General features: G+C 46.4%; 1 pseudogene; it reads left to right on the forward strand.

Annotated features, from left to right (window-relative positions):
• Positions 1-15324: 15324 nt before the first annotated feature.
• Positions 15325-15789, forward strand: LOC147700686 (ribonuclease pseudogene; annotated as a pseudogene).
• The last annotated feature ends 9077 nt before the right edge of the window (positions 15790-24866 follow it).

Here is a 24866-nt window from a genome sequence, read left to right on the forward strand (position 1 = left end):
TCAGCTGTACCATGCAATGGAATCCCTCAAAGTGTTGTATGGGAGAAAAGTTGAGGATTGGTAAAGATAACTCGGGGCAAGTAGTTTTCCTTTTACTGGTAAACGTGTATATTTCTCCTGGGAGAAGTCAAACTCATTGGTCAATTCAATCTGTACTTTTGTGTAAAGGTTAAGTAACATTGAAGAATGCTCACGGATTATGATGGTGGGTGACTCTAGTTCCAAATTATTCAACAGTCCAGTTATGTATTTTTTCCTTGATTTGGAGGAAGTATAGTCTATTCCAGATCCTGTATTACCTGACAATTTAAGTTCAGATAAACAAGGCTTGTTACTTCTGCATAATCTCAGAATTTTAGAGCTTGTAATGTTAAATGGCAGACTTCCAGAGGATTCCCCTGCCTCTTTTACTTATCGGGGTGCATGTGGTCACTCTTTAATTGATTACATGGCGGTATCTTACCAACTATTTAATGAATGTACACAATTTAAGGTATTTTTCACAAGCATGAGTGACCATAGTATTTTAGTTGTTAATGTAGATATAGAGATCGAGGAGCCTGAACTCTGGAATCAGAGAGATGAAAAGGTCTTCTACATTGTAATAATGGGCGCACCTGCTGATAAAATACTTTGCTCCCAAATTTTAATAGGGTCTTTGAAAATACTGCTTTGATCTGTATTGAAGAAACCCCTATTCACAGGTTTGAGAGAATCGTGGTTGCAATTCGAACCTTTGGAAGAAAAGAGCAAGTTAGAAGTTTTGCACCATTAGTAATTATTACAAGTGAAATAAAAAAATTGAATCGGGAAATTAACGCTTTAATTAGAGATCAATTAAGGCTGCCCACGGAGGAGGAGCCAAGCTCGACATCGTGATGGCCGCACGGTAGCTCGGCTCCGCCGGCCTCCCTGCCCAAACTCGACTATCCTGCCACACATCCTGCCCAAAAAGGATAACAATTTATATGCAAAGTTCTGCTGACACTTACCATCCATCCTGGTGGACCCGGCGCTCAGTGGGTCCGCAGCAGCATCCTCCCGGGAAGTGCAGCCTCCTTGGGGTGGAGACCGGGGCCTCGCCTTCAGCGAGTTGCCGGCGAGACGGTGTCGGTGGCGGCCTCGGGTGGAGGATTGGGGCCGGCCGGAAGATGCCGATGTGCGAAGAGCCCGGAGGCAACTGAACGTGCCTGGGACTACCGTCCGGTGCTCCAGAGGTGGTGTGCGGCAAGCTGTGTGTGGGGGACGCCGTGTTGGTGGCTCCCCCCTTTGCTGCCTTGTCCGGCCATTGGACTTCACCGCTCGGTGGAGGAGAGTGATTCCAGCGGAGCAGTGGCGGTGGCGGATCTCCCTCTTTTGGTGGTTCTCATTTCTGCACCGCGGGTACTGTTTGTGCGCTTGAGGGGGATCCCGTGGGGGCCCTGCAGGTGAGCCCACCCCTGGAGTTGGTTTCGAAGGGACGCCGCTGTATTCGCAAAATGGCGGCTGATGCCATGTCCTGTGGAACGCCCCGGGATGCCGATTCCTTGCCTCTGTATTACGCTGGGACCTGCACTGGTGAGCGCGAACCCACAATTGGCGACATCCTGCAAGCGCTGAAGATTTGGCAACTGACCATGGCCCAGGATTCTTGTGTACAAGACAATGTGATGGTCGCCATTGCTCCCGGGTCATCCCTTGGGGACGCGGATGGGCCCGAGGTGGTCGCTGATTGTTCTCCCCTTTCTGGTGGGGGTAGCGATGTTCCGATATGTAAGCGTGTGGAACTGCTGGTGATCACTGACACTGGTATACATGACTGCCGTAAACAGCTTCTGCATTGCTATCGGCGGAGGAGATCCCGTGGGTTGCTTCCATTGACCGTCCAGCGACTTCTCCACAGCCTTTTCACATCGCCTCGTTTTATGCCCACTACATCGACGTACATCGTGGCGTTAGCCAAGAAAGGACTGGTTCTTACTCCGGAGGATTACTATTCGGTGCACGGAGTTATGGACTGCCCCAAATCGTGATAATTTGTCGATTTCTTAATATGTATGGATACCCGAAAATTTGCCAGTTTCGTTTTGGGCCACGCTAATGGTTTGTGTGGGCGGGGGGCGGGGGCCGTGCTCCCTGTTACATGGTATCCTCTCCCCAGGTCTTCCTTTTTCTCTTTCTCTTTCTTCTTCCCTATATTGTCTCATTCTATATTTCGGGTTCATAATTAGGGCGACAGGCACGCTGCTGGGGGGGGTAGGCCGTAGCCTTCTGCAGGGGTGCAGGGTGGGGTGGGTGGATTAGGGTCTATTAGATAGTTATTTGTTTCTATGGCTCTTTTGTGTCCTTTTCTTGGGTCTCCATGACTGTGCGTGATTCCCGCGGGGTGAGTTACTGGGGGGGGGGGGATTAGGTATTATATATAATATGGTACTTTTTTCTCTGTTTATTCTGACTTAGCTGCCCCGCCCCTGCGCACGTTTGCTATTTGCATTATTGATCGCCATTACCGCCGTGGGGCGGGTACAGTAACGTGGAGTGCCCCTATTCCCTTTTTCAAGTATTTTTGTTTTCCTATTTTCCAGGTTGGGTTGTATAACCTCATGCGCGCTAGCGGAATTCCGCTCCTGCGCTGAGATTTATTAAATCGCACTTTACTTGACGAGCTAGGCTCGTCATCAGCGTGTGAGGAGGCTACGCCATGACGAGCCCAGCTCGTCATCAGCCTCGAAGGGGATAATGATTGCAACTTTATCTGTCTCCCTGATGGTTTTTACTGTTTTGGGAGTGCTGTTCTGTCTGTCTCTGGGCACATGAGGTTGCGAGTGGACACTACCAATGAAGAACTGCAAGGGCATCTATGGTTTGCATGCTTTGGACCTTTCTGGTTACTGATCTGTGGATTTACTATTATGATGTAGTTGGTTTTGTTCCCCGCCATCTACACCAGGTTGCTTCTTATACAACTGATCCTTCATTCTCTCAATATATAAAAATTAACCTTCTCTGATCCTATGTCGAGTGGTTCCACTTAGTCAGTATCATGGACTCACAGCGTTAGGTAGTATCGCTTAACCACTCTGTGCTTTTATTTGATAATGGTGCTATCCAGTTTGTTCCGTGGCCGGTAGGCCCATATTTGTATGCATCCATTTACACTAATAAAGGTTTTCAAAAATTAAAAAAAAAATATTAAGGCTGCCCACAATACAAAGGCATAGATAAATTAATAGACTGAAACAAGTTTGGAAAAGGAAAATCGTACTAGATCGTAGAAGGGTCGAAGACTCAAATTGGGTTAGACTTCGAGAGGTTGCTCTTTCCGGAGATACTAGGAAGTATTGGACACTGACAGCAACATTTTGTGATTAGAGAGAGAAGTCAAAACCTATTTTGATTCCAGAAGCAGAATGGTCTATGTATATATCCCAGCTGTATGCCTTAAATCCCACAGATGGGCAGAATCAAGAGGTTATTTCTGACCCTACCATGGGGAGCGATTATGGTGCGCCCATCAAGCTTAGAAATAGAGGGTTACATCAAAGGGGCAAGATACTCGAGCGCGATAGGCCTAGATGTCATACTAATGGCCATAATAAAACAGGTGCTGAAGATATCTGCATCCACTGTTGTCCATTGTTATACCCATGGTGATATTCCAAAATCCTGGAAGGGAAGTATAATTGTTCCACTATACAAAAAGGGTACAAAAAATTTCCTTGCCAATTTTAGACAGATCTCTCTCGTAGATGCAAGTGGGAAATTACTTGCAAACAGCATCCTCACTCATCTGCAAGTTTGGGCATTCGGAAATCATCATTGCGCTCTGCTATACAAGCTGTATCTCTGTCCTACCTCATGCAACTGTGTAGCGCTCTGATACCCAAGGGCCACATTCGCGCTATATAAAACTCTTTAAATAAATAAAAGAAATAAAAATACATTTCATTCCCCTAGAACAAACAAAATTTTGTAAAAATAGTGGCACCTTGGATATATCACCGCCTTGCAAACCTTAACCGAAAAATATCCAGAAGGCCGGGGAATGCTGTTATATGCGGCTTTCATAGATTTCTCTACAGCAATCAACAGGGTAGATTGGGAGAGTTTGTGGAGAAAATTGGTTAGCAAGGAGATACTAGGAAATCTTTTACGATTAGTTATTGCTCTTCACACCAAAACTTGGACACAGGTTTTATTAAGGGGAACACAAGCCCTCTCTAGAAAAATAGTAACTAATAATGGGTTGAAGCAGGGGTGCCTTTTGGGCCCTTTATTTTTTTTATTTACATCAATGACTTGCCAAGAAGAGTGGAGCTCAGTAAAGGGGATTTACCTAAATTAGGAAACTTTAAGCTGAGCTGTCTGCTATATTCAGATGACACAATAATAATGGATTTATCCCCAATCAGACTGCAAAGATGACTTGCCATGTTGATACAGAAGAGTATTATTTAAAAAAGAAATATTTTAAAGAATAAAGTCATGATTATTAGTTATCAAGGATGTAAGGTCAGAAAAAACTTGCATTGGTTTTTGGGAAAAGAGACACTGGAAGTAGTAAAGTTTTACCCATATCTAGGAAAAATATTTACAAACAGGTGCTCCGCTATCAATCAAATGGACCCCAAGCCTTTGCAATTAACCGTTTGTAAACACACTGCGGGAAAAGACACTTCTCACAAATCATATCAGTCTATAAAATAAAGATACCACCCACACTAACTATGCCAGCGAAACAATAGACGCACAAGAGTGGGATACATTTGAGAAAGTGGAAGGGCAGATCTGGCGTCAAATATGTAATGTGAACCACGCTGCCCCATTTGCAGCGCTTAGGATTGAATTTGGTTTACTCCTCACTTACGTGCTATCGATGGCTGCATGCTTAAGATGGAGCAATGCACTATTAAATAACTCTGAGAATCTGCAATGGGTAGCACTATATAGAGACATTTTAGCCAATATGAAAGAAAAGAGTGCTCTTTTTAGGAATCACCTAAAAGCATCAACAATGTTCGGTTTAGATAAGGATGGTGCGGCGGACCTCTTTAAAAGGGCCTTGAAAATCAGAAATAAGCAAACAATCTATGGGGTTTCTCATGAAAGAGACTTTAACATGTGTGTAGAGAATAGCAATAATGACTGTATTGTAGGGAGTAGTATTAGCAAAAAACCCCAACCTTATGTTATATGGAATCATAAACATGGAGTACATAGGGTGATTCTGTTTTTGTAACAGGAGCCTGGGAGGGTATCGCTAGACATGAAAGACTTTGTCATTTGTGTAATCCCTGTATACCAGACCTAAATCATCTCCTATTTGTTTGTCCTACATTACAAACAGTACGTCGCAGATACCTAAGGAATTGTTTTTTTAAAGTATAATATCGCCACAGCAGAAGAGGCCTGGAACTGTCTGCTGGCACCCCCATCTGATCTTATGTGTTTTAAAATGTTTAGCTTTTTTAAACAATTCTTAAATATATATTAGAGCAGTGCTGATCGATTTACTATATATGCTCTGAGCACTTGCACTCTTTCTACTTTTTTGACCTTTCATTCCTAAGGTTAAGGAACAAAAGAGGAAGACTGGAAAGGGGCGACCACTCGGTCCCCCCGAACGTATAGTAGGGGGCCCGGATCCCCCCGGGAAACCATTTTGGGCGGGGGGCGTGTCTCGGCTGGTATGCCCGAAGCGGCATAGCCGGGGCGCGCCTTTTTCCCGCCCAAGAAGGGTTGTCCTAGACACCTACACCGTTGGCCACGCCCCGTAGGCGTACCAGAGGAGGGTACACGCCCTCCCGAAGAGGAATAAAAGGAGCAACAATCCAAAGAAGCATCCTCTTGTTCCTGTGCTGGGAAGCTGCACCCTCTCGTTGCACGTGAGCCCTCGACGGAACAAGGAGCAATTTTTGAGGACTTGTAATTTTTGTGTTTCTCTTTCAGCGACTCCGTACCCTCGAATTCAGGACCTCGTGAGCATCAAGGATCGAATATCCGACAACGATGCCTGGCAAGAAGGCCGGAAAGATGGCAGGGACTGAGCAGATGCTTCGCATGCTAATGAAGGATATGGCGAACATGAAAAAACAGATGGCGGCAATGAACAATACAGGCAGACCGAAGAAAGTAATCAGGCCAGCATTGCCGGGAGTAGTCCCCGCTGGGAGAGGTAAAAGGGCCAGGAATAGGGCGGCAGGGGGGGAGGCCCCAGTTCCCGAGTCACCCCCGGCAAGCCTGGTTAGTCCAGTGGAGGCCCCGGTTCCGATCCCGGACGCAGGCCAACCGATTCCGGTTGTAGTTACGCCCACTAACGAGGAGGATGTGCCTCCGGAGTTGGCCGCCCAGTTAGCCGCATGGCTCGGCAAAAATACTGAGGGTGCTACGGCACCAGGAGACACGGCCGAAGAGGCCAGGTTACTAATGAAGCAGTTGCGGCAATCGAGAGATGCCGCGAAGGCGAATCTCCCTCTTGTCCCCCCACAGGTTCCCTCAGAACGACCGGCGTCTGGCGTTGGAAAAACAGCGGGACCAGCTATGGATTCGGGTAAGCAGCCATTGCTAATGACGAGGGAGGGAGCGTTACCCTCAAGAAGGGAAAAGGTGGTCCAACATATTCCGCTGGCCACGAAAGAATTGATTTGGGCTGATAAGTATGTGAATATGTTTTCTCTCTTGACTGACCACCACGAGGTGGAGTATGTTAAAAGTCAGAAGGATTTGTGGCACCCGAGTGTGTGGCGTGCAAAAATGGCGGGTTTCAGGGTGGATGAGACGATCTCAAATTGGGCCAGGGCATTTGCGATGTTTACTGCGATCATGGGGGAACGTAAGCCCGAGGTTTTGACCGAATTGGCCTGCTATCAGACACGTATAATGGATTTCTATGAATCGTATGAAGGCAATGAATGGTTGGGTTATGATAGTAAGTTTCGTAAGGCCAAGGAGCACGATTCATCTCTGACGTGGGATTGTCTCGACTCCATCTCTTAGCAGAAGCAGCTCCTACCAGGCGCGACGAAGTCGTCTTCGCTTGGCGGGAATGGGTCGGCGCCCTCCCGCCATCATTCGGCGGCGCCCTTTCGAGCAGGCGCCACTGGTGACCACCAACCGAGGAGTGGTGGGAACGGGGGTAAAAAAGGGGTTTGTTGGAACTTTAACAGAGGCAAGTGCACAAGGCCACAAGGGACATGTAAGTTCAGACATGAGTGTGCAGGGTGCGGACACTCTTCACACCCTGAGAGTTCGTGCAGAGCCAAGAATGGTGATACAGGGGGTAGAGGAGGGGCCAAACAGGTCTAATATCGACCAGGGGGTACCGCTACCTACCCCCGTAGATATCATGGCAATGATCCCCTGGCTAAATGAATACCCTGATCATGTCTCCGTTGGGGTGTTGCGGGACGGCTTCTCGTATGGTTTTCACATCCCGGCGGGGGATTTTCGGGGGGAATCACTGTGTAAAAACCAACTGTCGGTAAAGCAGAATACGGCGGTGGTGGAAAGTAAGATTGCAAAAAAGGTTGCCCGTGGCCGGGTTGCTGGCCCATGTAGGCACCTGCCGGTCACTAATTTCGTTTGTTCACCGTTGGGAGTAGTCCCCAAGAAGGACCCAGGTGAGTTTAGGTTGATTCATAACTTGTCGGCTCCAAGGGGTCTTTCGGTGAACGATGCGATTGATCCAGGAATTTGTTCGGTGCAGTACGCATCCTTCGATGAGGCCGTCGCCATGTTGAATCGCCTGGGGCCCGGAGCGCTGATGGCTAAATCGGATATTGAGTCAGCGTTCCGGTTGCTCCCGGTACACCCACAGGATCAGCGTCTGTTAGGTTTTATGTTTCAGGGACGCTACTACATGGATAGATGTATGCCAATGGGTTGCTCCATCTCTTGTGCTTATTTTGAGAAATTCAGTTGTTTTCTGCAATGGGCGTTCACCAAAGCCACTGGCCATACCCAGGTTATGCATTACCTAGATGATTTCTTGTTCTTGGGGGCAGCCGGCGACACACAATGTGCGCAGGCGTTACAGGAATTTTGCACTCTCATGAAGGAGTTCGGGGTGCCACTGGCACCAGGTAAGACGGTTGGACCATCTACTTCCCTCGAGTTTCTTGGAATTGAGCTCGATTCTGTGGAGGGATGTTTCCGTTTGCCGGTGGGGAAGGTAGCGAAGTTCAGGGCTTCCCTGGAACAGTGCATTAGCAAAGAGAAAGTTACTCTCCATCAGTTACAACAAGCAGTGGGCCAGCTTAACTTTGCCCTAAGAGTGATACCAATGGCCCGCCCCTTTTACCGCTCTATTGCACAAGCCATGGTTGGTCTCAAGGAAGGACACCATCGCACGAGACTGTCTGCAGAGGTTCGCCAGGACATGCGCATATGGTTGGCATTTTTGGCGGATTTCAACGGTCGAGTGGTGTGGAGCAAGTCACCAGCGTCCTCGGACGAGCTAGGTTTATGGACCGACTCGACAGGGAGCGTGGGATTTGGCGCCATCTTCGGTAATCGATGGTCGGCACAGACATGGCCAACGTGGTGGCACACCAGTGGGCTCACAGGTAACATTGGGTTTCTTGAGTTGTTCCCCATTTTTGTGGCCCTGAAGGCGTGGCCGGATGAGTTTCGTAATCGCACAGTGGTGTTTTGGTCCGACAACATGACCGTAGTTGATTGTATAAATATTCAGGCAGCACGCTGCAAGTGGATATTGAGATTACTGAAAGAAATTGTACTGCTTTGCATGAGACTGAACGTGCAGTTTAGGGCAAGGCACGTGCCGGGTGTGCTGAACCAAGCGGCTGATGCACTCTCTCGTTCCCACATGCAGGCCTTCAGGGGTTATCTACCTTCCGCGGACCTAGTGGCGGCACCATTTCCCGAAGCTCTCTGGTTGCTCGGTGCCCCGGATTACAGGACCTCGTGGGAGCAAGCCTAGCCCCCAGGACAAGGAAGGCATACGAAGGAGTGTTTCGCTCCTATTGTGCATTTTTGGGTCCAGCAGGAGGCGATAATTGGGGGCAGGAGGAGTATGTTCTAAAGTTTTTAGTAGCACTCCACAAGGCAGGCCGATCAGCGGCAACGGCCAATAGGCACCGGGCCGCCATTGCATTCATGGCGCAGGCGCATGGCATCAAGGACCCCACATCGTCCTTTCTGGTAAAGAAGGCACTGCGTGGGTGGCAACGTCTCGAGGGTCATAGAGTAGACGAGAGGCGCCCGATTGGGTTAGAAAGATTGTCCCTACTGATGTCGGTACTACCCGCGACATGTTCCTCCCAGTCCGAGGCAGTACTGTTCCGGGCCGCTTTCGCATTAGCATTCCATGGGGCTATGCGGGTGAGCGAGCTGGTGGCAAAAAATAAGCAGGATTTGGGGGGAGGACTGTGTCGGGAACACATTCTGATCAAGGGTGATTCAATGGTAGTCACAATAGCCAGGTCCAAGACCGATCAGGGTGCTATGGAGAACAGTGTTGTTGTCCAGCGCATGCGAGGGTCCCCCATGTGCCCGGTGAAATGCGTTGAGGAATATTTAGCGCAAAGGGCGGTAACATGGGGGGGAAGCTTGCTGAGACACACCGACGCCACCCCACTGACTAGGTTTCAGTGTCAGCGGGTGCTTACAATGGCAATTGCGGCAGCGGGCTTAGACCCGGGCGATTTTGGGACCCATTCCTTCAGGATAGGGGATGCTACAGAGGCTACAGCCAGGGGTCTGAGTGTGGAAAAAGTGAAACAATTGGGACGATGGTCCTCGAACTGTTATAAAAGGTATGTGCGGTTGCACATGTTGTGAAGCCAATGTCATGCACTCACGCTTCTTGTCTTCTGTTTGGTTTACAGTTTCGCAAGCATGCTATGCGGGGCGGACTGTGCAGTCGGCCCGACACCTGGGGACCAGCGGTCAAAGATCACCGACTGAGGAGAGAGTGGTGTGGGTCGTGGGCCACTCATACGTGAGGCGTGCCGGTGACGTATTCAAAGCAGGTGACATGATTCACGCGGCTGGGGAATACGGGTGCAGGGTGACCTTCCACGGAAGGGGCGGGCTCTGTATTGACCAATTTCAATGTTTCGTTGAGGGACTGTTAGAGCGGACAAGGTCACCGCCGTCTGTAATCATAGTACACCTGGGAGGCAACGATTTGGTGGCACTCGGTCGTCGAGTACTACTCGAGCGAATTCTATCCACTGTTAGCTGGTTGGCAAAAAGGGTTCCGGGGTGCACGATAGCGTGGTCACACATGATTCCCAGGAAGGTGTGGCGGGGGGCCCTCTCTGTATCAGCTTTGAATCATTCTGTAAAGAAAGTCAATAACAAGCTTGGTAGGTTGTTTCGCTTGGGACAGTTGTATTGTATTCCGCATGGATGTATTCGGGGGGATCACATGTATCTCGAAGATGGGGTCCATTTGTCCCGGGAGGGGAATGTCTTACTCATAGGAGACTTCATAGCATGGTTAAGGGGTTTGTAAAAGCATGACCTTTAGTAGGAGTGTGGGGGGGCCGGATAGCCGGTCAACTATCCGGCCTGTGGCGGTAAGGTCATGATCGGTGAGCAGTAATTTCAAGGTCCCTAGAGGGGGGGCGCCACCCATTATGGATGGGAGCGCCCGGGGGGAGGCGGCCATTGGCCCCTCACACGGGGAGGCGGCACCCACTAAGTATGGGGTCGCCTAAGGGAAGGCGGTCATAGGCCCCTCCCAGGGGAGGAGGCGGCTAGATGCCCCTCCTACGAATTTCCCGGGGCCAGGATATCCGCGACGGCGGATGTGAGAAACAGTGTGGGGTGGGAGGGGGGTCCACGCTACCTTCTAGACACCTCACACGAGTCCTCGGACGACCATTAAGATGGCGTCGAGTTAAATAAGGGGCCCCCGCTAAGACAAGGGAAATTGGAAGTTGGCACAGAGGTACAGTCCTCTGTGCGCCCGCCCCTCACACGTGAGGGGGGAATTTTGGTAGTAGGGACCTGACACCGGTTACGACCTTGCCGTTGGCCGTAATGTTAGGATGTACAATTTTTATTTAGAAAGTATGCATTTGCAGGATGCTTAGACTCGGCTAGGAGAACCTTTGTATTAGAGATTTGTTAAGGTTAGCCAATAAACGTGTCTGCATCGTAATGTCATAAATGAAAAATTGTACATGATATGAAACTGTTATTTTAATGTTTTAATTTTGTTTCATATTTTAATAAATACGTCCGGGAGGGTAACTCCCTCCCGCCTTCCAAAAGTTCAGAACTGCGTCCGTCTTCCCATCCTTGGGGATTGTGTTGGGAGGGGGTGACAGGCATCCCGGCCATATGGAAAGGGGCGACCACTCGGTCCCCCCGAACGTATGGTAGGGGGCCCGGATCCCCCCGGGAAACCATTTTGGGCGGGGGGCGTGTCTGGGCTGGTATGCCCGAAGCAGCGTAGCCGGGGCGCTCCTTTTTCCCGCCCAAGAAGGGTTGTCCTAGACACCTACACCGTTGGCCACGCCCCGTAGGCGTACCAGAGGAGGGTACACGCCCTCCCGAAGAGGAATAAAAGGAGCAACAATCCAAAGAAGCATCCTCTTGTTCCTGTGCTGGGAAGCTGCACCCTCTCGTTGCACGTGAGCCCTCGACGGAACAAGGAGCAATTTTTGACCCACCCACCAGCCACTTATGGCAGCATTAGTAACGCAATAAAATTGGTTTGCTTTGATAATATCTTTTCTTCCTGGTTTAGTGGTTAATAAAGATGTCAATGTTTGTACTGCAATAAAATGATTTGCTGCATAACATTTTCTTCCCCAGTGAAGCGGAATATCACAGTCTAATTAAAAGATGTGTTGAATGTTTAGTTAAGAGGATAAATATTGCAACGTAAAGTTTATATTCTATCTTCAATAGGTATATAAAACGTCGTATTTATTTTTGGTCGGGCGGTAAGGTCATGATCGGTGAGCAGTAATTTCAAGGTCCCTAGAGGGGGGGCGCCACCCATTATGGATGGGAGCGCCCGGGGGGAGGCGGCCATTGGCCCCTCACACGGGGAGGCGGCACCCACTAAGTATGGGGTCGTCTAAGGGAAGGCGGTCATAGGCCCCTCCCAGGGGAGGAGGCGGCTAGATGCCCCTCCTACGAATTTCCCGGGGCCAGGATATCCGCGACGGCGGATGTGAGAAACAGTGTGGGGTGGGAGGGGGGTCCACGCTACCTTCTAGACACCTCACACGAGTCCTCGGACGACCATTAAGATGGCGTCGAGTTAAATAAGGGGCCCCCGCTAAGACAAGGGAAATTGGAAGTTGGCACAGAGGTACAGTCCTCTGTGCGCCCGCCCCTCACACGTGAGGGGGGAATTTTGGTAGTAGGGACCTGACACCGGTTACGACCTTGCCGTTGGCCCGTAATGTTAGGATGTACAATTTTTATTTAGAAAGTATGCATTTGCAGGATGCTTAGACTCGGCTAGGAGAACCTTTGTATTAGAGATTTGTTAAGGTTAGCCAATAAACGTGTCTGCATCGTAATGTCATAAATGAAAAATTGTACATGATATGAAACTGTTATTTTAATGTTTTAATTTTGTTTCATATTTTAATAAATACGGCCGGGAGGGTAACTCCCTCCCGCCTTCCAAAAGTTCAGAACTGCGTCCGTCTTCCCATCCTTGGGGATTGTGTTGGGAGGGGGTGACAGGCATCCCGGCCATACTATTATGTACGCAATGTAGCACATGCACTTTTTCAACCTTTTTTGCTGCTAGTTTAAAAGTCCTGTATGCGGGAGCACTATGTGCGCATTGAAGATTTGCACCTTACCAATCCTTTTTTTGCTGGTATTTACTATGCGTTTCATGCCAAAAATGTCCATTTAAAGGTTTTAATCACTCTTGCACTGCTATTATGCTGCTGGTTATATTGTACTGTTCAGTGAATAGACAAATTACCGTATTTCACTACATAATTATGCTACTCATTATCTAGTACTGTAAAGCGAATAGTCAATTCCTGCAATTTATAAAAACGTTTTAATTTTGAAAGCTTTATGATAGTACCAGATTACAAACTTCGTATAAATCCACAAGTATCCATCTATGGTAATCCGAGTTTTTATGATTCACTCCTCTTGGTATTTGAAAGTTTATAGAATAGCTTCTACTAATATGATCATTTGTGTCTTTATACAATATGTGATGATGAATTTAGTACTTCGCTGTCGATTGTTATGGAGTATAATGTTGATCTTAAGATGTATTTTGTATTTTTTTTTGTGGAACTCTTCGGAGTTCCAAATCATAAAAAAAAATTTAATTTGGGCTTGTACCACACTTTTCTTGTGCTTCATCATGGCCAAAAAGGAACTTTAACTTATGAAGGGTCTTGAAGCATCTCATGTAACATTTTAGTTTTCAGCTGTGTGAGTTGTGGAAATGGATAAAATGTGCAATATTTCTCCTCAAATATACCGCAAACAATCATAAAATGTAATGAACGCCCATTTATCTTCAGAGTACACTTTGGACAATGTTTTTTAATCTTAAGTACTTTTTCGTAAGCCTCTCTGAAGGTAACATCAACATTTCGCAGTTATCATTGTCACTTTTTTGGGGAAACCTTTCTTGACGAACTCTCTGATTATGATTTGGATGACAATAAACTTTGTTTGGTGTCAATTTGCCTAATTTTATGTGACTACTTGGCCTTGTGGCAGCACAGCGATGGTTGATGATGCAGCTCTCAGCCGCCATTTTGGTCTTCACGCTGTGACATACCTACTTCTCCCTTCACTTTGCAAGGCCTCGCAAAATAGTTTGCTTTGTCACAGCTGTTGCAAATCTGTCAAATGGGGGGATATCTACCGTTGTGTGGTACCGCAATGCACATCTAAAACACATTTTCTATTTCTGTGCAGACAATGCTTTGCAATCCTCAGTTTTAAGCTTGGGCCTTCATTTCATGTTCATGACTAACACACTCTAGGCTACTACAGCCTCCATGTCAGTGAGCTGGTCGAATACAAGCCCGCTCCTCAGCTCAGGTAGCTGTGAGGGCTTGTATTTACCAAGCTCAGTGTTTCCTTCAGCATTTGTCATCAAGAGGGATCTGAGCCACATTAACCCCTTTGGTGCTCATGACGAGCTCAGCTCATCATGCAGTACAGTGCTCCTGTGCTCATGACAAGCTGAGCTCGTCATGACCACACCCATTTTATTATGGCCCAGCACAGGAGAGGAATAAGACCAGCAGCGATGGTGTTAATCTATATCTCTGAGGCGGACAACTTCCTCATCATTAAATTGATTGAACTTACAGTGCTTTTTAAGGAGACCCAGTCTCTCAACTAACCTATCAATTGTTTCCCCATCTCTCTGGCATACTTGACAGAAGATGTATCATTTGTAACCTCTCTGCTCTTTGAATGCAGCACATGTGGCACTCACAAGCAGTATGCTGGCTCACAGCAACCTCTCTAGGAGAGCACTGTTGATCTACAGGTTACTTATTCTCTCCTTGTTGTCAGTTGTAGTGTCCTACCCAGCCTGAGCACTCACCAATGACTATGTCCCACACAGAGAGAACTATACACATCTTTACTCTTCATCCTTAAAACAAGAACTCCACTTTTCAAACCAACATTCACTTCATTCTGAGTGTGATGGTAGATCACACATACAACAACAAACATATAGATAGGGTGTTGTGTCAAAAGGCATGGATGGTAGCATGGGAACAACCAAGTAACACCCCTTTGTTGCAATTTGTGCGCTGGAAAGTAAATTGGTGCAAAAGCATTTTGTGCTAGTCAGAATCACTTTTGTAACAATAACCCAGAGCATAATGTTGAAAAATCTACCCCTAGGTTTCATGGCTATGTACCAGTGGGAGCAGGTGAGAGAGAGATGCAGAGGAGAGTGACTTGACTTGGAATATAGAGACAGTGAGGGGAAAATAAACACATATGAGATTACAACAATGCAAAGGAGAGAGAGGTAGCTACAGGAAGACACAAAGATCAGACAGTGGGCAATGGAAAGAACAAGTTACTCTTTTAAAGAAAAATATACTTACTGGGAATAAAAATGCGAGTAAACTGTACTGTTCAACACAAACCTTTGCAAATAATATTGTTTATAGAGGTAATATCCTAGAGGTGGTTAGAGATCATACAATATGTTTGGTCAGTCAGTGTATAGAGAACTTGTTACATATTTTTTCAAGGATTCTTTTTTGTCATTATCCAGTTTTTCTGTCTGTTGTCAAGCCAGGTGACCAAATAATCAGTAATAATCCCCAACTATGCAGCAGCCACTTGATATGTTTTCTCTTTCTTTAAAATTATAGGTCCAGTCATCTGATGATCAAGATGACTCCAACAATACTGCTCTTTCTGTACTTCCTGCCTCTGGCATTATCTGGCACTTCTTCCACTGACTGCAAACCACTTACGGAAGAGACTGGTTACATCAGATTCCTCAGAGAACATTTCGACAATCCGAAGAGTGCTTGTGATGACTATTGCAACACTATGATGCACAAAAAGTGTTTGATAAAACCTGAGCACCCCAAGGCACCATGCAAAGCGACCAACACCTTTATCCATGCCCCAAAGACACTTATCCAAGCTATTTGTCTCAAAATGGGTTTATCTTATGGAAACAACCAGCGGATTAGTCAAGGTCGCTTCAGCGTCACGACCTGCAGGATCAAAGGCAATGCCACTGGCAGCCCCTGTCAATACAGTGACAATATTGCCATCAGGAAAATTGTGATATCTTGCGAAAATAAGCTACCTTTGGTCCTTCAGGAAGGAGTAAATCTGGCAAACTAAACAAAGTGTGTCTAGCTGGTGGATGCCAATATTTAATCAATTACACAAAATTCTGTACATGGCAAACAAGGTCAACAATGTTGTACTTTATATAATTTTGCTGATACTCAAACCAAATCTAATGTTCTTTATAGAAATTCCAGTTATGATATTAGTTCTCTAAAGAATATTAATCACTATCTGCCGATCCTAATTTCACTTTTACTGATTCACATTTATCCAAATTAATGGACAAAACTAAAAAGAGTGGCCTACTTAAACTGAGGTCAACTCTTCATTACATTGATGCTGAATTAACAGTTGTCTTTTTCAGGAGATTAAATGGTTTGTTAACACTGTGAGGTATGCACACCTCAGATGAAATCAAGCTATTCTAGTGCTTACAGAAGAAGCTGTGAAGGATTTAGAGATAAACCACAAAAAGTAAAGATATAAAAAGATTCATATTGTCACCTTAATGCTGAACAAGTGCTGTCAATATGCTCTGATTGTTTGAAGGTTCAGTGCAAGGTTAAATTTCCATAACTATTTCAGATCAACAAAAACATTTATTCTGGTGAAATTAATAAAAAAATACAACAATGTTTTAATGTCTAAAAGATAATAACAGGTTTAAGAAGGAATTTAGATGCTTGCAATAATACATGTGTATTCACACAAAAGCAGCCCTGTTTCAGGAAATGTTTGGAAGTGGCTCCTTGGTGGCGGGTACTTTTCTGCCCATCCCCTTCTCCTTCAACCTCGGACACAAGACCAGCAAAATCCTATCTAAATAATCCTGCATGAAACACTATGTGATACCATAAGTGCCTTATCGTATATGTTTACAGGGAGTGCTGGATCTTACAATCCAAAATAAGACAAGCAAGGGAGGGAAACAAAGGATGGTAGAAGAATGTCAGATGTAGAGATTGAAGGAAAGAGGACAGAGAACTTTGAGGTTGTGGGCCAAGGTGAAAACAAGGAAGACATGAAGGGAAAACATCCCTTTCTCACATCAGCAGTTGTGGAGTAGAGGGGAGCTGCCTGCAAAGATAGATGACAGGAAGTGCAGTTGTAAGGAGCCACAAAGAGAGCTCACTTCATGTATGGGGTCAGGAGTGTGTGGGCAAACATGTATTAAGAGGATCTAGGCCTTGGCTTCCACAGAAGCACAGGTTAAAATGTAGTACAGGCACCTTGTGATTCACACATATGTTCTGACTTGCAAAGAACCTTTGGTGACTCTTTCAAAGATGAAAATGCAAGGGCCATGAAAGGGTACCCCAGCTCCTCTGTGATTTTCAATGAAGCATAGCAATGGGATGCAATAAAGATAGTGACATGGAATGCATACTCGTTCACAAACACAAAGTTATCCTCTGGGGGACATATTCCAACTGAGGAATCGTGACAGACCACCATTGAGGGAGAGGGGGGAAACACAATGGAGATTATTTTCTTCTGACTCTCAAAATTTTTCTAACTGACTTGTAAAGCTTTAACCTCTTTCGTGCTCATGACGGCCCCTGACCATCATGAGTCCCGGTGGGCATGAGCCACGTCCAGGATTGGAATGTCCCAGCACAGCGGCGGAATTCATAACGCAGCAAAGCAGTTAATGAACTGTTAGTAGACAGAGAATACAAATGTGCAGAAGAAGCAGTGCTAACTATTCAAGTCCTCCATCTGTGCATTGACAGGTATTCACAGGGGATTGCATGTCGCCTACTGCCTCATACACATTAATAATCATTTGTGACCTCTTGCAAATTATTTCACAGTGGTAATAAATAGTACATCAGTAGTATTGTTTGCAAAATGAAGGGCAGCTTATTAGCAGCTAGTGTGCAAAAACACTGACTGTTTTGTGACCTGCTCATTATATATTAGGCTCTGTCTCACTAAAATAGCATAATGGTAAGGCACTGAATATTACGTTTATATGTAACATTGTGCACCAAAAACTTTGCAGCATAAATATAGACAACCACAATACTGACAATGCAAGAATTTATAAGCAAATATTCATTTCTAAATCCACCTACATGTACATATACATGCATGCTATATATCTTCAATATATGTACATCTAAAGTTGGGAAGACAAATCTATATGTGGCTCTGTAGGTTATTTCTTTCAGCTGTCCCTAGTAGGTAGGTTGTTGGTTTTTTAATTACTGTTGCAACTTTTGACGTCCACTCATTTGTGTTACCAAATTTCAGAAGCCATCAAGATGTAGCAAACATAACTGTGCAAATACAATAAACATATAAATGTGGGAGAAAAGAGTTTAAATCCTTTGTTTGATGCCAAACTGCATAATGTACAGACAAATGTATAATATTATAATATTATATCCTTCACTGTATTCTAACAACTCATCTTGGTCATCAACTTAATATTTTAGAGGACCCTGAATTGTTGCTGGTCTTGCAGCAACTTATGACTTTATTTGGCTTTTGATGCCAATTATGTTGGAATATGCGGGACGACAGAGGTAGATCAGGTATCACGGATGGTGAGATACCCTAAAGAAAGTGTGACTAAAGGGTCCAACCCCTTGACTGATCCCAGGTGGCGGAAGACTACGACTGTGAAAGAAGAAAAATAATACTGTGGGTTTTTGTAGGTTGTAAGTACAATGTCAGCATTTTGGTCCTAACGAAAGCCATTCTGACCCTGAGAGGCACTTACTAATATGGCTGAAACATGTAGACCATTTGAGAATAAGTAGGATCAAATTAATATCTTTCACATATTCCCCACTATTTTAATATTGACCTAATATTTCGCAAGTAAAATTTAAGTTGAAGTGACTCGGAGTACTGAGCCAATTTTAACTTCTGTACTCGAGCAACATTCACTCACCATCACGGCTTCACCCTTGAACAAAAAAAAAAAACAGCTCTGCTGTAATCAGGCATCGTAGCACACCGTGAAACATTCAGTGACCAGGGTGGGAATCTGTGGATGAAACAAGTGACCTACTAGGTAGGAGAAGGAGAGGTATTTTAAAAAACCTTATGGGTTCCTAGGTAGCATGTGTACCTAGAATAACCCCCTAGAAGGGTTTTCAGGTATTCTGTGATTCCTGAAAAACACCCATTCTCTTTGTGTTATTGTGCCAATTATATTGGAACATGGTAAGATTATGAACATATATTGTGAAATAGTTTTTCCTTTCTCACTCAATTCTCTCACAAAATTTGTTCTTGTACCTAATCTAGCTCTAAATTCTTGATATGGGGTAACTGTGCGTATAGTTTATTGTTGTCAATAATCACAATGTTTACATGCATATGTACATGTCATTTGGAATTCTCTTAGTCAACATGCTTGAGTTTGATTAATTTGAGGTAGGTGTGTGGTATCCTGCTCTTATTGCTATGTATTTCTTCCTTTGTATTCTGTGCCCTGCTGCTCAGCCATAGTGTGTGTGATTGTGTTGAAACTCGCCCTTTTTGCAGGGTTATCCCCAAACTTTTAGCTTCTACCTCCCTTATCTTTCCTGACCTGTGGCTGTTGGCAATAGGACTCTGAGCCCTTTACCACTGCTGATCAGTGCTAAAGTGCATACGCTCTCAGTGTAAATTGTTATTGTGATTGGATGTACATGATTGGCATATTTGTGTTACCAAGAAGTCCCTAGTAAAGTGCACAAAGTGTGCCAGGGCTGGTAATTCAAATGCTGCTAGTGGGACTGCAGCACTGATTGTGCCACCCACATGAGTAGCCCTAAAATGGTGCCTCAGGCCTGCCACCGCAGTGCCTGTGTGAAGTCTGTGAACTGCCATGTCCTCCTGGTCAGTGTCCCCACTGACCAGGCCTAACCCTTCCCTTTTTGTGCACATTGGTCACTCCTATGGAAGGCCCAAGGTACCCCCTTCGACAGGGTGCAGTGTATGTGAAAGGTAGGGCATGTACTGGTGCAGGTGGCATGCTCTGGTAGTGAATTACAGCCATTTTCGTTTTTCACTGCTGCAAGGCTATCTTGCTCCATAGGCTATCATGGGGGATTCTGGCTAAAGTGGCTACTGGCAGATCTTCCCATAGGAACAAGATAGGACATAAAAGTCTGGTATCCCTGAACTCAGAATTTAATAACACATCTTTTAGGGAAGGTTGTTTTTAAATCCTGTGTTTGAGAACAGCACTTTTAGAAAGTTGCTGTTCTCTTGTCTGAACTTTTTGTGTGCCATGGCCTGTTTGTGTGTTGACTGTCTGGTTTGAGAGTGACAGGGGCTGGAGATTCCCCAAGAGGCTGGCTGAGTCAGCCCTAGGCTGAATTACTGCATTTGCAACTTGAGTGATGGGAGGAGATAGCACCTGGGCCTGAATGGGGCTGTGCCTGCATTCCACAATGCTGGCTCCACCTCCAGCTGGGCGGCTGATGACCCTGCCCCTCACTCTAAAAGGAAAGGAGAAGCCAGAAAAACAAAGTGCTCAAGGAACACCCAGAACTGGTTCAGACCGCGCTCAGGGCCCACTTGCACAAAGAGAACAAAGACTTTTAGGGGTATAAGTACAGGACCGCTGACAACAGAAAATTAGATCATCCTGGAATCAAGAAGGAACCCCTGCTAAGGAGAAAGTTGAAACTGAAGAAGGAAGATTGTCTAGCTGTTGCTCTGCTGAATTGCCCTGCTGTTGCTTTGCTGCCAAGGAGAGGGGAAGGACTCTGCTTTGTGCTGTGTTCTCTTGCTTGAAGGAATCTCCAAAGGCCTGAGAAGAGCAGGCTCTCTTTTTTGAAGTCCCAAAAGGACTTCACCCACAGCTTCCCCCGAGCTCTACTGAGAGAGTTCTGTCCTTCCTAGAGTGCTTGGCCCATGTGTGGTGCATCTGGAAGTTGTACCTGTGCTGGCAAGCTGGAAACCAAGATTTAAAGATTTTGCTACAGAAAGGTTATCGCATCGCTTGCTGCGGAGTGCATCCCCGACAGTGCGAGGAAATTCCCGCCACTGCGAAGGCCGAGATCGTCTCAGTGCCTGTTGCCGCTGCCAGAGCCGTTGTATCCTTCATTTGCGGGAATCACCAGACCGGTGCAGGAAGACTAACAGCGCTGCGAGTGTCGTCGCAGAGCCTGTCATCGCTGAGTGAGAACACCGCACTGCTTGCTTGCGGACCGCATCACGTCGCTACGAACATCGTCACAGATCATCTCATCGGGGAGCTGCAAGAGAGAGATCGCCGCTGGATCGCACATCATCGCCCCTGAGATCATCGCAGCCCCTATGAGATCGTCGTAGCGTGCCTTTGCGAAAACAAACTTCCTACGGAACCTACGCACCAGAATACATACAAGTGGCCTTCCTCCCCATACAGACCGTATTCGTCCCAACACGCCCGCAGCTGCAGCGGGGCTGTCGCAAATGCTTCCCCAGGGTATCAGGAGCAACGCATCACTTGTTTTCTACCGCACCAGCTTCTGCTTTTGGAACTTTGTCGCATCTAAAGGTTTTGTTGGCTAAACGTGACGTAACTGTGAACTTTTCACGCAACTGTGGATGATTTTTATCGCAACCTGAAGAACTCTTTCGCAACCATATTCTTTAACTGTGTATGTTGGATTTTTGTCATTTTGGTCTTGTGTAGTTTAGATTAAATACCTTTATTTTTCTAAACTGATGTGGAGTCAGTTTGTGGTGTTTTCACTGTGTTACTGTGAGTGTTGGTACTTTACACATAGCCTTCTGATTAGCCTTGACTGCTCGTGCCAAGCTACCTAGAGGGTGAGCAGGGCTTATCTCAGAGGGTTTCCTCCTTACCCTAACTAGAAGCAAGGGCCCCTATTTGGACAGTGGTACCTAATTCTGCCAACTAGAGACCCCCGGTTTTAACAGATGTCATAGAATGTTCATGTGTGCCTTGTTATGTGAATGCCAGTTGTAGTGTGTGGGCTGAGCAGCTGGGATCCTGCTCTCAGTGGGGCTGCTACCTTACTACTCCCAACAAACTGCAATCTTCGACTTCAGATTCAGAGGGTAGATATATAATAGTTAAAATTAAACTTCATGATTCAACCTTATTTTTCCTTAATATTCATGGTCCTACTGCTGATGACCCTACTTTTTGGTCTAATATTACTACAGAAGTCTTAAAGTTGGGTAAAGTTCTGTTGATTGTTGGGGGTGATTTTAATGTTATTGCTGACCCATTATTAGATAGGTTGTCTAGTATTAAATTTCGTCCTCCTAGGGTTTTTCATGCTTTTAAGTCCTTTATTCATACCACCAAGTTAGCTGACATTCAGCGACTGCACTTCCCTACTGATAAATGTTTTACCTTTTTTTCCAATCCCCATAATTCACACTCCAGAATTTTATTTTTTTAGCTTTCTACGCCACTTATCCAATCTGCAACTAACTCTTACATTGGTAATATTGATATAACAGATCATGCCTTGATTTCTTTTGTTTTAAATATATCTTCCACTTTTACTAAACAAACCAGATGGTGTATGAATACTGGCATTGTTCTTAATGAGCATAAAAAAACAAACTATTAAAAGCCATTCAAGATTATTTTTTGTTTAATCCGGAGGACGCTACTTCTATAGTCAATGTTAGAACTGGCTATTTCTGGTTGGCTAAGGCTGACGCCAAAGCTAGGCAAAAACCACCATTCTAGTCAGGGTAAGGGAGTCACACGCCAGGGTAACCCCTGCTCACCCCCTGGTAGCTTGGCACGAGCAGTAAGGCTAAACCTGGAGGCAATGTGTAAAGCATTTGCGCCAGCACACAACAGCAACAACATACTAGGCACACCACAAAAGGAACTCCACGCAAGATTATTATAAAATAACTTTTGTATTGTAAAAACACATCAGATAGTATCACACAAAATACATGGTGCCAACTGGCACGGGCAATATTCACAAGGGATTATGTACACAAGACAGGGCCACGTGGGCCACTGTCAGAATCAGAAATAGCACTTCCAGAATAAAGAATAATAAAGAATAAAAGTCATAGTAGCACAAATTAGCAACTATGGCACACAACCAGTAACCACTGGTAACAGGAACCAGGACCTCACTAGGACCACCTGTAATAAAAAGAACAACCACCTAAGTATCACACAGCACCTAGGGGTATAAACAAGAACACATTACCCATGATGCATGAAACACATTCAGAGGAGTAATAAAGGAAAACACATGATGCCTAAAAACATTCAGAGGTGTACGGACAACCACCTAAGTATCACACAGCGTTTAGGGGTCTAGGAAGGAACACATTACCCATGATGCATAAATATACATTCAGAGGAGTAAGATCAAGGAAGACACATGATGCAATAAAATACATTCAGAGGTGCAGCGCAAGAAGACACATGATGCCTAAAGCATTCAGAGGTGCAGCGCAGGGAAAAGGAAGACACATGATGCCTAAAAACATTCAGAGGTGCCAGAACAATACAATAGCGCAAAAATCACATGATGCCTAAAAACATTCAGAGGTGCAGGAATAACACATGATGCAAGAAAACACATTCAGAGGTGCAATAACCATACAATTGCGCAAAACTTACATGTGGCAGTCCCTAGGCCAACTGGCCTTGTTGGGGCTAAGACGCCCTGTGTCCAGAATGTCAGGGCGCGCTGCCATGCAGTGCCAGTCCAAAGTAAAAGCCTAAACGTGGCAGCTGCCCACAAAGTGCTGGGCAGCTGTAAGCAATCACAAAAAGGCCTAAACGGTGCAGCTGCCCACTAATTGCTGGGCAGCTGTGAACTTCAAACCGCGACAGGGTCCTCAATGACCCTTAGGCGCAAACTCCGCCCACGCTGGAGCCACACAGTCTCTGAAAACACACGTTGGAGCCACACAGGCTCTTAAACAATCATGGCCCCGTCGTTGGAGCCATCTGGGCTAGGGAAACACGCCTTCCCTCAGGGATCCTCTCGGGGCTCTAAAACAAAATATGAGCAGGGAGCCTCGGGGCTCTCCACAAAGAAATGCCCCCTCTGAGCCTCCGTGGCTCTACACAAAGAAATGCCCCCTCTGAGCCTCTCTTGGCTCTACCTCCACTTTGGGGCGACCCTCTGCCAACCGGGGGCGGACATCGACAATGTGTCCCGGCTCTTATGCCCCACTCTGCCCGGCCCAGCCCAGACTCACCGACTGCTCGCGGTCCTGCTGCGGGGCTCTCCTTGCAGTAGGGAGGCCTCTCTCCCCGGGGCTCTCCCTTCACTCAGGGGCCCCGGGCGGACATGGCAGGCAGCTTCCTTCTTCCCCAGTCTCCCTCACAATCACGGGGGACCGGCAACATCGTCCATGGCACCAGCAGGGCTCTCCCTGGCTCCCGGGAGCCCCGCAATGTCCGACTCGCTAATCTTCTCTTCTCGCCTCGGCCGGCAGCCATTCACGGCGCGGCCCGGGGAGACGTCATCAAGGAATCTCGGGCCGGTCAGCCAATGGCAGCGCGGCCCACCGGGACGAGCCCCAAACAGCGGCCCAATCCCAGCACGGCCCCTTTGGTGCTTCGTCCCAAGCAGCGGTGGGGAATTCAACGCGGGGCAATGCCGGGTGGGCACTGGCCTCAATTAAATATGAAAATAAAAGTGCTACTAATCGCTTGGGCAAAGTAAAGTACTCCTAGCGCCAGAAAACAGGCAGAGCACTCCCAGGCGCTCAGGGGAAGCACAGTGCTTCCAGGCGCTAGAAACACAAATCAAGCACTCTCTGCAGAAAAATGCAGCTTCTCCATGCTGCCAAAGGTCCCAGGAATTCCCAGGGGGGCAAAGAAAAGTCCCCTAATCAGCCCAGGCAAGGCAGAGGGGTCCCCCAGAAGTCCTCCAGGCATCTAGGAAAGTCCATCAGTTTTCCGGGGGCTGGGCAGGGCCCAAGGATTCCCCTGGGCCCAAGCAGCAGCACGCCCCTGGCAGGATTCAAGTCAGAACACAAGAACAAATTGGAAGGGGACACAGCCCCTTCTTATACAGAGAAAAGCCTTTGAAGTATTTGTGCAGGCAGTGTGAGAACCAGCTAGAACTGGTTTTAGGGAACTCTCTTCAGTGTCAGGGACAGAGGTGACAGTTGCCCAGCGGGAGGTGGAGCCAGCATTGTGGTCAGGCAGGCACAGCCCTAGTCATTCC

This window comes from Lissotriton vulgaris, chromosome 7 (assembly GCF_964263255.1).
Source record: "Lissotriton vulgaris chromosome 7, aLisVul1.2, whole genome shotgun sequence".
In the NCBI taxonomy this organism is placed as follows: domain Eukaryota; kingdom Metazoa; phylum Chordata; class Amphibia; order Caudata; family Salamandridae; genus Lissotriton; species Lissotriton vulgaris.